Raw genomic sequence first — 16,837 nt, 5'->3', positions numbered from 1 at the left:
GTCATTTACGTTAAAACTGTACAATATCCCGTAAATTTATAACTGAGGTTAATACAGAAACGAGATACTCGATCCACCAATGTACTTTTTTCACCAATGTACTAAATAAAACAAGGAGTTTAAACTGTATATTAAAAATCCTACATTTTATTGTAATAGCGGTGTGTGCTGAGGGCCTATCGCGAAAATCAAAATTTAGTTATCTGCCTCTCTATTACTCTCATATTGAAGCGATAGACAGCTGCGCTAATAGCGAGCGGGCGCAAATCCAATTTGTTTTTAATACTATTTTGATACATCAAGTACAAAAGTAGGTATTATACAACCCTATGATATTCAAAGAGGAATTTGTACGAGTATAGTAGCTACTTATCAGTTTTCGGTTTTTATTTAAGGAATTTATTTCGTAGTTTAAGTCCCTATCCATACATTAGCTCGGTTTCATTTTCGGAAAACATCATCCCTAAGTTCTTGTCCACTCTCGCAGAAGGAAAAAAATGTGAATATGTTCCTACATGTAGTTAATTTATAGCGATTTTGCGGCGATGGAGATTTCTCGGCCCAGACACCTTAAATTTTACAATATCGAGGTTTGCAACTTGTTAATGGCGGTGTTAAAACAATATTAACGCCTGAACGTATATGCGGGCATCATATATTTAAGATTTTATGGTTTGTCGAAAGACAATGACAGTTTAGTTGGCAATATAAATGCTTTGAATTATAAATTGGCAATATATTGCTGTAAATTTATTCAAATTACGTAATTTTATATCAGCGCTAAGAGTGGTCAATTGAAAAGCAAATTTTGTAACTGTCAGGCTTATTAATACTATTACCTATTTAAATACAGTTTTAGTGCTTTTCCTCCAATCATGCCAGAAAATATGGTAAAAAAATCAATTACCTATTTAAGCTTCAAGCCAAGCATCACTCGAATCGAAACATGTGACGTTCCACGGCAAAAGGTACCTTATGGCACTTGGCGCTTACGTCGCATAGCGCCGCAATAATAATAGCGTGCGGCGGCGGAGCGGCGTTAATAATAGCGTAAGCGCCAACGGCCATAAGGTACCTTTACCCGTGAGACGTCACACATCACTTTAAAAAACGTTGAAAAAAATCCCCGCTTAAGTTTTTTTTTTAATTTTCTTAGTTGATACAAGGTTTTGAAAGGTAGAAAAAATCCAGTAATAGATTTTCGTACAACTTCCCGTCCGCTAAAACAGTACAATCATGATTTTTTTTTAATTTGAGTTGGTACATAACGAATATCCCGTACTATTTTTGCTACAATAAGGTAAACATTTCCCAGCATATTGAAAAAAAAAAATTACTAGTTACTAGTGACCGACCGTAGGTACTTTCAGCAAAAAAAGACATGTTTCAGCCGAAGGTTCGGTTTTGTCAAAACAAACTTGCAAATCGCAACCAATAAGAAACTGGCGACACTCAGCCTGATCGACAAGCTAGTCCAACTAGTTTAGTATTCCCAGTTTTTCACTCGCACAACTTGAGTTATTAGTTGTACCACGTCAATAAATTAACCTTAATTATGCTTTAAATGGTATTTTCGCATGTTTATGGTAAATGCTCCAGTTGTTAGAGTTATAAATCTCAGTGCAATTATAATAAAAACTGTTTTACTGCTAAAGGATTGCTAGTGATTGAATTAGTTGCAGTGAGTCAGAAGAAAGTTAATTATGCGGTTTCGTTTAAATTAACGAGCTATGAATTACTGATTTGATGTATATTACTATTAGATAGAGTAAAAGTCCCTCCTTAGCCAGCTGGATCGATGATTTGATTAACTTTACAGGAAGCTGTTAGATTAGAATAGATTATGTTATGACCGTTTGTGGCGAAGATCTTGCGGAATTTTGTCTATGGGTGGCTTTCTTTCGATGATGATGCTATTAGGTATAAGTTGCTCGATATAAAACCCTGTGGTGTATCGGACGTCCTGTTTTTATATCGTGCTCATCGTTCTCAACTTATTCTATGCCTTTGGATGCTTGGGTAAATAGAAGCTGTCTGTGCAGAGAAAAGTACAGTTGGTAATAAAAACGTTGCAAAGATTTTATCATGAACGGGAGAACCGTTTATGATCTTTGTAATATTTTTATGCTTGCCAACTGCACCTTGGTTCTGCGCAACTTGCGCAATCGACTACGAAACCCAACCCAGCCCAATTATTAACCAAACCTAACCATTAGCTTTGCCGCTGGACGTCTAGTATCGGTACCGACCTTTAGTGACTTCCTCTGGCCCCTATGTAAAAAGCCAACAATACCCATACCCCCCGCATAAAGGCCTCGCAAATTCCGTTAGTCGTTAAAGCGGGCACGTGCGTCGTGACATGTGCCTGAGCACCTGCGCGCCAACTGCTCGCTCCATTTTGTGGACCCCTTTACTTTGCCTGGAATATTCCCTGCGTAGCAGGGGTATTTTTTTCTGACTCATCATACATATATCGTTGGATCTTTAAGTAAAAAAAAAAAAATTTTGTATTTGCAGCTTGGACTATAAAAGGTCTAACACAACTGAACTGAGACGGTTCGTCGCGAATTATTGTAATGATTTACTACGGACACTACGGTGATGTTGAAATGACTGTCTATGTCTAGTTTCATGATGCTGTGTCAAAATAAAATTCCAAGCCAAGCTACCATGTACTAGGGAACCATTGCGTACCTGACGTCTGATCTAATTGAGGGTTATAGTGTCTGTCAGGGCCGTGAAATTTTCAATTGGAATACAGCTGGCCGGTTTTGGACTATCTATTTAGTCTTGTTAGTAATTATTACTTATATTCTAACATTTATAACAAGGTCAAAAGCCACAGTTGCTATTTCTGTAGTTTCTAAGGAGTTTATACGGATACATACTGCCTTTTATTAAAGTCATCAGTATTTTCTATATCTTTCTCGTCTCACCACGTCATACCTTCAGATTTCATAGATCTTCTTAGACCCTAAGTACCTAGCTGACACAATCCTGCGGGAGCGTAAAAATGTAGATAACGTAGACTAATTGGCAATAAACGATTTCTCGATCTCATTCTCATTAAAATCATCATAACTGGGTAAAGTATAGTGTCTACTTAAAAAACATAGAGTGTAAAATACCGGTTGTAAACTGCAAACGTTTAATATCTCTTCGTCAGGGGAAGCTGATAAACCTTACATAAATGTTACAAAGTATTCAAACGACTGGGAACCGAGTTCTAAGGACTCACTGGGTAATTTATTTGAAATTATGTACATATTTAGCCACAATGTATAGCCAATATCATGAAGCGAGGATGTGAATGCAATGCATGTAACAAATACGATCGAAGCTCATAATATAAATAACAAATATAATGACGACTTATTTCATAACCGATCATAATCGCGTTATCGATATTTTGCGTTGATATTTGATCCACCAGGACGCTTGCTTTGTGCCTTTAGATCTGTAAGATTAAATTAATTGAAAGCCTTGCTTATTTGAATTTTCATACTGTCTCCATATAGGGATATAGATTTGCTCGAGGAACAAGTCTGTATTAATAAGGTTTTAAGTCCGGACTTACAAACATGATTGATATTAAAAACGCGAGTGTTTTCCAAAGCTCATTTTTGGCTTTTCTCCGAATGACTAATTTAGGTAGTGGTTACATCAGGTTTCATACAGTCATTGTCTGTTAATTAAGTTAATTATAAAAAAATATTTATTAAACCAACATAATAATAACAGCATAGGTACCTTCAGATTTTTTAAGTACATTTCTGATTTTGAGATTATGAACTTGATATAGGTATTAATGTTCGTTTTGATACTAGTAACAAAGTACTTAAGTGGGGGCGTAGCATTAAGAGAAACTCAATCGTTGGTTCCGCAAAGGTCAGTCCTAATTTAAATGCATTTCTATCACGATTCTTCCCCGGCGTGCTCAAATAACTGATTCGAATTCCAGATGTTTAATTATTCAATATTTGTTTCAGATTAAATGGACGCGTAACTAGTAAGTAGATAAGCAAATAGAGCTCCGATTACTCGCGTCACTGGCCGACCTTTCTGATGTGAGCAAATACGTGCAATCGTGACGCGACGTCACAGTCACAGGGAAACCACGGCTTTATACTTAACTCATCAAACTTATTTAAAACCTAAATGGTAAGTACCTACCTATTAAAACATACATAGGTTTTCACTTTAATTTGCTTTGTTAGATTTTGCAGCCAGTTCTCGCTTAACAAGAAATAAAAGGGTCATTCAGAAAATGTCTCTTAGAAAATAGGACACTTTTACTACTATTTAAGTTTCGTTTGGGAATTATTTCGGTATAGACCGCTAAAAACGTATTCCTAAACATTCAACTTTTAGAAACATGAAAGACAAATTAATACATGGCTTTCTATGCGATTGGAGAACAGGAATTTTATTTATAATGTTAATTCGTCAAAAGTTGCTGCAAATTTGCCTATGTGCATTGTCTATATACACATAGAAATCATTAAATCAAATCTGCAATTCACCGCATATGTTGTCGCATTGTTTCCGAAAAATACCTATACGGACCGACGAGTAGTATACCTGTGTTATTTTATGCATTATGATTATTATGAATCTTGATTATCTGACTATACAGCATAGGTACACAATATACGACATGGGTACAAATTGCATGACTCATTCAAATCGCGACAACATAAAATGATAGAAAGCTATGATGATTATAGAAAGTATAATCACATCTAACTTTTATTGAATCAAAACGGTTTATAAGTAAATTACGCTAGAGTTACACGGAAATAAAAATACACGGACTTATTAGGATAACGTATGGATTTGAAATTTTCTTCTTGTTCTATATTATAATATAAGACTAATACTAAGAGAATGTATGTTAAAACGCTTTTTTTTTACAAATCTAAGGCCATATTTAGGTGCACACTAGTGCTTGATTTAAACTAACACGATTTTCACGCATACTTTTATAACTAACACAGGACTTAATCGCGTAAAACATACGTTTATTTATGGCCTGACGTAACGTAACGTTCGAGGTCACAGGCAGACTTGTGCTCCCAAAATCTCGACTGGTACACACTAAGCGTTACATACTAAGTTAATACAGCTGGATTTGTAAACAGCAACGAACGGCCTGGGAGAGCTCCGTCGATCGTCCCCGACCAATTTGTACTACACTACCCAAACAAGTCGCGCTTTCCCGTCCGAGTTTGCTTATCTCGTACCACTACAGCTCCAAATCGAGGTCCTTTCCACCACTAGTGTTTGCTTTTCGAACTTTACTTAATAGTTAGCGCTTTTATCGCCTCGGGAAATACCTTTGGCGTGTATAAAGTCGTTCCGTACATGTGTTTACGTGCGTATTCGATCTTGGCATAGGTGTGTAATGACAAAATTACTTCGCATTTGCTTAGTACGAGTTCATTTTGCTTTCACCGCAAGATTGTATTGGTTAAACGTCTTCTTCGATAGAATACCTCGCATATACACAATACTGGAAACGACTTAAATGGTGCTTTGTGAACGTTAATTTATGTTAATAATTCACTGCACTGATTTCATTACAAGTATAATTCAACGTGAAGTCATTTTAATTGACTTCTTATAATACGTTTTTTATTTGCGGTCTCAGTAAATGTGACGCAATTTCTACGATTACTAGTCCAATAGGACGAGATGTGATCTCTACAAACGCGGTAATAAGAAATCGTGTTTGTCTAGAGCGTATCGATTGCGGGGAAGTAGAAATAGACCGATTAAACGTGATATCGATGGTATTACCTATTGTGCAACTTTATATTTACAGTTTTACACGTTGTTCGTCATAAATTTAGTTTGAACTAGTACAAAGATTTCAAGTAAAACACGAATTGACTGTAATGCAATAAGTACATTTTCAAAGATGGCGGTTGTACCTTGGGTTATTGAACCATCAAATAGGCGGGAGATGAAAAAGGGATCTTAAACTATCTCATATACCTTTTAATATATTGTAAGTGATCTCTTATATATTTTCTCTCATATCGACTCAATTTTAGGGGAAGCCTGTATTTTAGTAGTTTTAAGCTTTAACTTTATGAATAGTTTTCCCCAATATATTTGCACATTGATGCTTCACGCGCTGGAGTGACCTTTAATTTCGAACTCGAGTTTACTCACCTTGCGATTTTAATTACCTGCTTTAACCCATTAAAATTAAAGTCGGTTTCCCATTGGCGAGGCGCGTGGGAACTGGCGAGACAATAGGGAGAGAAGGCGAGAAATCGTGAGACCCGTGGGACGCATCTGTGTAAATAGGAGCTGAGGCTTCATGTCGATGTTGGTGCATAGACATGTAAGTCAATAGACAACGAATAAACCGCGACTTGTATGAAAACTAGCTTTGTCGTTACACTGCGTGGTACATTACATATGATCATTTCCGTGATTCTATCCTATGGCCTTCTCTAGGACTCAAAACCTCTTCATACTATATCTAAATCGATTCAGGGGATTAAACGTGATGAAGTAACAGATATATAGGCGCACACTCAGTGTTACTTTCGCATTTATAACATTACTAGCTTCTGCCCGCGACTTTGTCTGCATAGAATAAGTACTTGCATTCAGTATAAGTAGTATCCATTGTAAATTCTTCCCCCCTTTTCACCCCCTTAAGGGATGATTTTTGTGATAAAAACTATCTTATGTCCTTTCCCGGGACTCAAACTATCTCCATACAAAATTTCAAAACAACAGATTACAAAAATATAGATGCATAAAAGAATTACACATATTCTTACTCTTTTACTATACTTTCCATGCAGCTGCTCCGCTGACTGTTTATGAATTGAATTATTACGTTAGCCGTGAAAGTAACACGATGTGAAAGGATGAATAACTTTGCATCAAATGAGTGCATTTATCATCATTCACAAAGTTGCACAGGAGTAATGTAATTGAATATAATCAATGGTCTTTGTGGTAAAGCAGATTCATCATTATAATCTACTTCAAATCATCAGGTACGGGAAAATTATAATCATAAATAACACAAGGAAAAAGAGAAACAGAAACACTATGCGAATTGCAAAAAATAAACTTTCATTGTATCGATCAGTAATTTGTACAACAGAACGTTGTATGTACATTGTAAAAGAAGCTAAGCTACCCATTCCGCGTCCTTTATCCTCCGAATATTTGATTAATTGATTATGTATTTAAGTATAAGAGATTATATTGGACCAAGGTTGGCAAGTACGGGAAGCTGTTATGCGTTAAAAGGAACAAGTTTTGTTAAACCCCAAAATCAAATGATACTTACTAGAGGTACATATATATGTAAAGCAATTATGTCTAAAGTCTATTTATTTATTCGGTAGACTGAAATGACAGTTAATAGTACGAACATGAAATGTCATTTCATACTATTAACTGTCATTTCAGTCTACCGAATAAAAAAATAAGCTTTAAATGTATAATGTTCCGCCGTCATTGCTTTACAATACATGTATTTTTGCCCTAGGACATAACTACAACAGTAATGATGTAGCTAGATCTCTTTTGTCATTAGTTACTTACATATATTAGGTATATATATATATATATATATATACCTAAAGATTTTTTTCCATCGCGAGGCGGACATCGTAATTTAGTTTATTTTAGTACAGACCACGTCATGTTGTACAAATAAGTATTACGCGTAGGCGTAGAGCCGAATATTATGAAGACTTAATTATTCCTCGTTCGGTACTAATGTTTACTACGAAATGCATTAAAAAATGCGTGGGCACATTTTATTCGAAAAAAAAAGTAAATACGGACGTTGAACCAACAATTGAGTGTGAAATTTGGCGGTATTGTGCCAGGTGTCACCTAAACAATCGGCTTTGCTGCGCTCGGTTTTCGCGTTGCTCCGTGCATCCCAATAGGTTTAGGGCTGGGCAACGTGGATAAAGCAAATTTCATGTACAGTTGTGTGAAATATAATAGCAGTCAATAGGAAAATGAAAATTAGGGGAAAACTATAACTTAATTGTGTAATATTATTGTAACTTAATAGTATATATTTTGTCTATTATTTCCAATCAAAGCTTTACATCTAAACCTATGTCATCCAGAAAAAAATAAACTTTTCTATAAGACGATCTTTTTTTACTTCCAATATTATTTAATTAAAGGTTACAGTTAATTTTGAAACAATGTCAAGTAATGCATAAGAATTAATAAAAAGCGGCCAAGTGCGAGTCGGACTCGCCCATGAAGGGTTCCGTATTTAGGCGATTTATAAAGTATTAAAAAAAACTACTTACTAGATCTCGTTCAAACAAATTTTCGGTGGAAGTTTACACGGTAATGTACATCATATATTTTTTTTAGTTTTATCATTCTGTTATTTTAGAAGTTACAGGGGGGGGGGGGGACACATTTTACCACTTTGGAAGTGTCTCTCGCGCAAACTATTCAGTTTAGAAAAAAATGATATTAGAAACCTCAATATCATTTTTGAAGACCTATCCATAGATACCCCACACGTATAGGTTTGATGAAAAAAAAAAATTTGAGGTTCAGTTCTAAGTATAGGGAACCCCAAAAATTTATTGTTTTTTTTTTCTATTTTTGTGTAAAAATCTTAATGCGGTTCACAGAATACATCTACTTACCAAGTTTCAACAGTATAGTTCTTATAGTTTCGGAGAAAAGTGACTGTGACATACACGGACAGACGGACAGACAGACAGACAGACATGACGAATCTATAAGGGTTCCGTTTTTTGCCATTTGGCTACGGAACCCTAAAAAGATCCCATATAATTGATCTAAAGTTATAGTTTTCCCCTAATCTTCATTTTACTATTGACTGCTTAATAAGTATAAGTAGATTCAAAAAGTCTATGACAATCTTCATCACTGCTATTATATTGCACACAACTGTAAGTATTTATACCAGGGATCGGATACCGGTATTTTTTGTATGGGAACGGAAACGGTATTTTTTCGTTCTTTGCCAATTACTTCATTTCTAATTGGGCAATCTAATAATACGAAGTCGTAACCTAATAACACAACTGAGTCCTACATTTCGAGTATAAAATAATTCGAAAAATATGGTTATTTCTAAGTTTTTGCAAAAAACCGGTTCCGATCCCTGATTTATACATTAGAAACGGAATACAGATCGCTTAGACCGCTTAGCATGACTTGAGATGTCGCGCGCGACGTCATACGACAAGCACGACTTCAAGTATGAAGCGGATTTCCTAGATAGTGGATCTTCTGTATATCAGTCCTGTTATTCTGTGGCTACGCTTTCAACTGACGTTTCAACATCCTAAAAGGGCAAAGACAAACTAGACACCGCATAGACAAAAGGCATAATCCGTTTATTCTCTGTTCGCACGGACGATCAATCACTCCCCACGAAACCACTCTAATCTTCGCACGAGCGTGTGAACGCGGTCACAGACGCGGCCTCAACTGGTCTATATTTTACAAACTATTTGCCTATAGCTCCGAGAGTTCTGAGAACCAAAAGTGCAACGGACAATTCGAATTCGATTTACCATTCAAACCGCGAATTAGACATTCACTTGTTTCTTTATGAATTTCAATTCCCCGCAAAACTTAGCCTATTTCGGTTACCGGTGATTACGCTCTGTCGTGGGAACGTATTAAAATTTTACAACAAAGGGGGCTAATGACTTTACATACGTGCCAAGTTCGATGTTACAGTTGGCAGTGACATTATTAAGGGTCGAGATGCGCGCAGGCCGCATCGTGACCGCAGTCGTCATGTTATCCACTTGCACCAATATAACTGAGATCTTCGTTTCCATGTAATTTTCTGAAGGATCTTGGGTGATAGCTACGCTGGTTTTCAGCATTACTGCTTGGGAATATGCAGCAATAGTCGAGTCTCGTCTGATATCTCGGACACGCGAAGAGCACGAGTTTGACCGAACATTTTGACTCCTAAATGAGTTCGTTAACACCTAAGCTTTATGAGCACTCGGGCGTAATGTACGTGGGATGATGGCGGTAAAACTTATATTTCTGCACTAGAACACTATAATGACGGATGGTGACAGGCCAAACATTATGAAGTTTCGAGTATGTTAATCATATTTATTATGCTCCGTGCTTCGCTCTGACTTGGCCATAAACACAGACATAGAATCTACCTAGATGTTATGATATGATATATCCAGATAGACCATGCAAACGCACCTTCTAGGAACGTTCTCATCGCTACTATACTTTATTTTAATACCTCGGGGTTTTCGTGGAATGTTTGACATTCATCGAAGAAAAATTACTGATTTGAAATCATTTAACCATGTAGCTTGGCTATAGTTTGGTTCAAATAGTGATAACAATTGATGCTCGTTTTTGGCTCTATAAAACCACCGCTAGTGTAGTAGATATAGTCCGTTTTTTTAACGACAGTACTGCCCGTATGAAATATCATGACAAACGCATAATTTTTTGCATAGAAAAATGTATGGCGTAATATTATAAAAAAAAACAGACTAATATATCGATATTACGAAAACCGCGTATCTAACAAGTACGATTATCAGTTCACGACCCGCATAGTTCCATGCACGCATAACTGTCTCACGCATGGGAACCTCTCGAGCTATAAACTATAGGGAACCATTCATGCCTAATTGAATCGATAGCGAGGCTGTTGAGACCTAATCGATTCATCTGATACATTGTAACATCGAGCAATTAAATCGATTTGGGTTAAGAATGTTTTCCGGTTTGTGGCGAGATTGCAAGAGGTCATATATTTATTAGGGTTATTGATCGGTAGGTGCGTAGACGTTACTGAAACACTACTTAAGTCGCACTTTAATTAAAGTACAAGTTAAAACGAAATAAAACTTTATTTAATATAAAAACATATGCACAGAAAACACAAAAACAAAAGGTAGACTTAAGGTACAGGTAATAGTTATTTGTACAACAAGAGATCAAAGTTTGATATTTCTTCGAGTGCTTATTTTGAGTCCCGTGCAAGCGAAAGATTCTATACTCGCTACGCTCGTGAATCTAATTTAGAATCTTGAGCGTAGTAAGGGACTCAAAAGCGCACGAGATGTAAATAACTTTGATCTCGTGTAGTTCACAAAACTTTTCACCTCAGCAGTGAGAACATATTAGAGAACCCGAAAAATGTATTCCTTCCTCATCACTTACCTATTCATTCATGTTTTCTTAAGATATACCAACAATTAAGTTTTCACCTCAGCAGCTCGAACAAGAGTACTTTGCTACTTAAAAACAGTGAGCAAAATGCGATTTTGCTCACTGTTTTTAAGTAGCAAAGTACCCTTGTTCGAGCTGCTGAGGTGAAAAGGTAATTTAAAGATAAGCACATTACTACCTAATATACTTACCCTACTTATGCTATCACCCCCATTCCGACCCCAACCCAGCCCAAAAGTGTCAAAGATGCTATCGGCATTGCCGGGCGAGTTAAAATGAAATTGCCCATAAACGTACTTTAATTGAAATTGTCAATTGTTAAATAAAAACTTACTTTCTGTCAATTATGTGTCTGTCTTTGTCAATGTCTGTTATTTATGTCAAAGCTTTGATGTAAAGATTAAAGCAATAAAGTTTTTTTTTATAAGCTCATTTCATTGATGCAGCACTGAAGTAGTCTCTTTTTTGTTCGATACTCAGTAGGTGACCAGTGCCCAAAGGTTAACGTGAGATTTCGTTCAATTGATCAAAAAGCGGATAAGGTGCTCTAATTCTTATTAGCGTTATTATGTTAAAGTAAACTCGGCCGGTAATAGAATGAGCCAACCAATTCCACGGGCTAATTCAACCGGTCCGCAGATAGCTCAATTTTCCCGACCGCATATCGATTTCAGAACGAGTAGTGGTTCAAAATTGGATGTTCCGTTCAGAAAGGGGCAAGTCGACCGGCGGCACTGGTCCGGGCGTGTGCCATTCGGTTTCCGAACGGATGCCAACTTTCGTTTGCCAATGAGGTAGCCTAGTAATTGACTGTAACATGTGTGACAACAAAAATTCCCCCGGCTACTTGGTCGCGTGCCTTAAATATAGTAGAAACTGACATTTCAAGCGGGATGGCATTTTTTTAGCACCGGCCCGTCAATTTATAAGGTTCATTTTACCCCTAGGTTACACGGTAGTCGTTTCGGGTAGCTGAGCAGACCCTGGGCAAGTGGGATCCCTCCTCCTGTTAGTAAAGATGTATACAGGAAAGCACTAAGTCTCGAACAAGGTATCTATAGGGCCTCTGGTAGGGGCTAAAATTGCTTTATTATTGAATGACGTTGAAACAAGGAATCGCAGGGATTCGTGCATGCAAAACATTACGTACTTATTACCTACACAATTGAATAATTTTACGGTTTAGACTCACTTGTTTTAAGTCACTCGCGCGACATGTTTCGGAGAACCACAGTAGTGCTTGAGAAAGGAGACCTAGGCTCTCCGAAACATGTCGCGCGAGTGACTTAAAACAAGTGAGTCTAAACCGTAAAATTATTCAATGTTAGTATGTCTCACAACAGTTTAAATTCGATTATTACACAATGTTATACACATTGACAAAAGTAACTTTTTGATACATAAGTCCCGTAATCTCAAGGCACGGCTTTCGCGGCCGTCATGTACATAATTTCCAAGATTACGTCGCCCTTTGAATGACAAGACCGGTTTGACACAATGTCACTTTTGCAGAGGTATTACGCACAGACTACAGATAGGTACAACTCATGGTAGCATTATTTTGTAATACCTACAAGTGACGAACTTCGTTGTCTTTTTGAATTGGTTAAACTGGTAAAATGATTTGTTCTCCGAAAAAGATTACGTCTCTGATGCATTGAGAGATTTGAGTGTCACGATAATTTTTAACTGTGTTTTCCGTGCTAAGCTGACAAGTGTGACAGATTATTTAGAACAGTCAATTAATTCAATTTGTACAACGCCTACGTACATTCTTGTTAACGAAACCTTTGACCTACGAATTGAAAATTAAAGGAATTAAGAAAAGGCTAAGCCCATGGCTCATAGACACATTTAAGAATATATTATCTTTTTAATCGTAGGCGTTCGCCCACATGCTGCTGTCAGGCCTGCCAACCGTTCAATAGTGGTAGAAAAATATCGACGTAGTGATGACCCGTGACCTCGACATCACGTGTAGTGACGTGAAAACGACGATACCGGTCATAAATCAGAGACTTTTGGAGGAAAGTTGTAGCTAGGTTTGGGTTTAAAAATAGCAGGCATGTGACTAGCCTCGGAAAGGTTAACGTATGTTAAAGTTGAGATGCTTTGTAGAGATAGCTTTAATTGCAGAGATAGCTTTAATTGAAGTGTCGAGTCTATAAGTACTTTTAATGTGGATAGCTCGTAAAATCCCTCAATAAGCAGTTAAATTTATACTTAACAAAATAATCTTGTACAATTACAATAAAATACAACACACGAATTGGCAATAATAATTAATAAAACTGCGTAATAAAATCCATTCAATGGCGAAATGCGAAGTTATGAGCGGTTGTTATGAAAACAGTAATACGTGGAGTTGCAAAAAATACTCGTTTCGCGTCCGGGAAGCGAGCCTGTTGGATCCGTCACTTCAATGCTGTGTAGGTATTCCTATTGGTGCGAGAGTGCGCGTATACAGCGTGTACACTCTGCACACGTTTTGAGGAATTGTAGGGGAGACTCGTTGCTCCCTACATAGCCGCGCTTAGTGTATGGCGCGGCTGCTGTCTGTTCAAAATGTGCGGAGTTTGTGCTCGTACTGTTCTCTGACGAACCAATGTAAAGTTATTTCTAGATCTGATAATCCGTAATCGCCAGATTCTGCTGACAGATGATTCCCGAGTACCGGGAAGCATCTGGAGTGACAATCTCTAGCAAAATGCCGTAGGCGTAGGCCGGAGTTAATTTATTTATTTATTTATTTAATCTTTATTGCACAAATGAAAATACAAACGTACAAAAGGCGGACTTAATGTTTGTCTTTACTGTTTTTAATTTATTTATGTTTTAATTTCGTTGCTAATTTCCTACTTTTTGCACTTGTATCGTATTGTACTATTTCTGCATACCTACGCAGAAAGGAAAATGGAAATAGTGCCACCCTATTGAATACTCCGCAAACTACGTAACAGTAAACCTGCCACGTTGCTTAGTATCCTAGAAAGGATATTACTGCACATCGCCCCCGGCGTTTCGTCATGGCTTCCGTCCTCTGTGGGAATAGCTGCCAACTGCCTCAGTTGCCGATAATTACGGGAAAATATTACCACGTCTTTACTACCTCTTAAAAAATACTCTAAAGCTTACAAGTTAGGGTTCAACTTAGCTTGTGTAATTAAAATGCGTTTGCACGTAGCGACCTGCCAACTCATCCGATGCTATGATAATAAATTTGTGTATGTGTATCATTAATTTTAATCACTGGAATGAATGGGCTTTCAGGCGTACATAGCATAGATGGCAATGCGAGCTCAAACCAATCCAACGGTTATAGGCAATCATTGAAATAGCCCATTCGTGAAACTTAATGAAATAAAGTGATTTACGAATATTTATTAGTATTTGTTAAATGAAATGGTAACCAATATTGTAACTTTTACCCTTCATGGTCTATATAATATGAACATATATTTTGTCATAAATAAGTGTTCACAAAAAACCAAAATGTTGCAAAACATACGCAGAAATTCTATTACATTACTCGTACCGTATCAACTCCAAAAAGAAGTTCCTCAAGTCGATCTCGCTTAACTTGTAACAAAAGTGACTATTTTTTTATGAAAAATATATCCCCATTAAAATATTTGTAAGGGTTTTAAAATAGGGCATTGATTGGTTTTAGTACCTATCTGCCGAACCCTCAGTTCCTTTTTCATCTTATTAGCCTTCGATCAACACGGGCTTCCGACACGTCGGAAGGGATAGGCCCAAGCGATATCTTGACATTCAAATGATTCTGCCATTTTTCGCGGGGGGGAACGTGCACACAGTCGCACTTCTCACACACTTACATACAAAATCCAATCTGTAATGACGACACAAATACATAGAAAATGACACACGTCAAAGACAAATCTTGCAAACCTCGATCTCTTTTTGTGTACGGACGAGTCACAAGTGTGACAACACGCACACTAACACATTTACGTCGAAGAATTTTATTGTATTCTGAGAGATGAGAAGTCGGATTTGTCGCTCGACCGATCCGCAATTTGTACTGGGCGAGCAAAATCGATAAATCCAGCAATTACATGAGACTAAAATATAATAATTGTGTTTAAATGTAATTAAACGTATGACATGTAAAAAAAAATATTACATGTGAAATGTAACACCTTCTTTTTGTAAATTTGATGTCCTCGACCTCTTTTTACAACAAATAACCGAGCAATTAGGCATTTTTTCTGCTGCTGTGTTCACTCGCGCGTCTGGACTCGGTCTAGTTAAAAATCCGAGCGCAACTACTTTTATTACCCGCGCTAGATCAGTTGATCTTGTACCTAGGCAGAGGGGAAATAGTGCGAATGCCGCATCCCTTCCGTGTTGATCGAAGTTATTAGCAACATATTACAATGTAGCTTTGCTATAAAATAAATTAAAATGAATTTCCGAAAAAAATAAATTACTTTTAATGACTTCATAGTCCAAAATCTTGACAAAAACCAAATCGCAAAGCATTTGTACTCAATAAATAGAACCTATTCAATCATGGAATGATATTTTTATAATTCGTTCCGTCATTATCGTAGGATATTGCTCGCTGGTGACTCACGTCCGCGTTTTCGCATAACCGGTCATTTGAACTTGGAACAAGAAACTACTCGCGTAAATGACAGTTTTTTTTTATTACTGGCAGATTTAATTTTAATTTTAATGTAAGTATTTGTAATGTAAACTTTACTGATGCTAATATTAAAATCCAGTTTATGTTAAAAGCAGCAAAATAAAACAACTACATAGAGTCGGACCAAGCTAACTCTGCATAACATTTTCAATGCCAAAATGTTCAAATTCTATGAAAATATGACGTTTTTATTGTCATTTTAGTCTGTTCAAGCCGGTGCAAAGTTATCTTCGCCGGATTCTACCTGGTTTCCAATTTTCTTGTCTTGATCGATATATAAACTAACAACTTCGAATTTTACTTCGAAGTAAGAAATTTAAGTTAGATGCTTTCAATAACTTAGGTGATTCATCTTTTTAATCTTCCAACAAAAGGATGTTAAATAATCGTGTGAAAATCGACACATCACAATCATAATTCATTCAAGTGTCATAACTGTCAGACCGTTGCCAACAATTCTATTACCGATCTAACGGCGCTAATCGATCGTTATTACCCCATTAACATCGGAACCCGTTGAGCTGCATCGGAACCACAATCGGTACGGAATCGATACAATAAATCTTTTCGAATCATTATGTCATCGCATAGTGTCGCGGGCGTTGCCACTAGTGCTGTATGAATATTCAAACCAGTTGTAGAACTTGTCTCTGGACTTGTACAATCTGTGTCTATGGTATAGCTCCTAAGCGATCTCGAGTGCCTTTAGGCTGTAAACATACGTGGGGAACAAGTTTTCTGATGTTTTATTTTGTAAGTTGAATGTCGGAAGCTTTTAAAGTAATAGAGGTTCATTAGCTATTATTACGCTTGCGCCTTAAGACGAAACAGGAGCTGATATTTAAATATTTTAGGTAAATATACCCGTCTCGCTAACGGAAGCGGCTCCTAAACTAGTGCGATAAGGACAAGGCAAAAAATCCTGCGTAAAAATCTCAAAAATCGAGGTTT

The sequence above is a fragment of the Cydia amplana genome, chromosome 5, assembly GCF_948474715.1.
Source record: "Cydia amplana chromosome 5, ilCydAmpl1.1, whole genome shotgun sequence".
In the NCBI taxonomy this organism is placed as follows: domain Eukaryota; kingdom Metazoa; phylum Arthropoda; class Insecta; order Lepidoptera; family Tortricidae; genus Cydia; species Cydia amplana.
The sequence above is the reverse complement of the archived record's forward strand: the minus strand, read 5'-3'. Positions refer to the sequence as shown.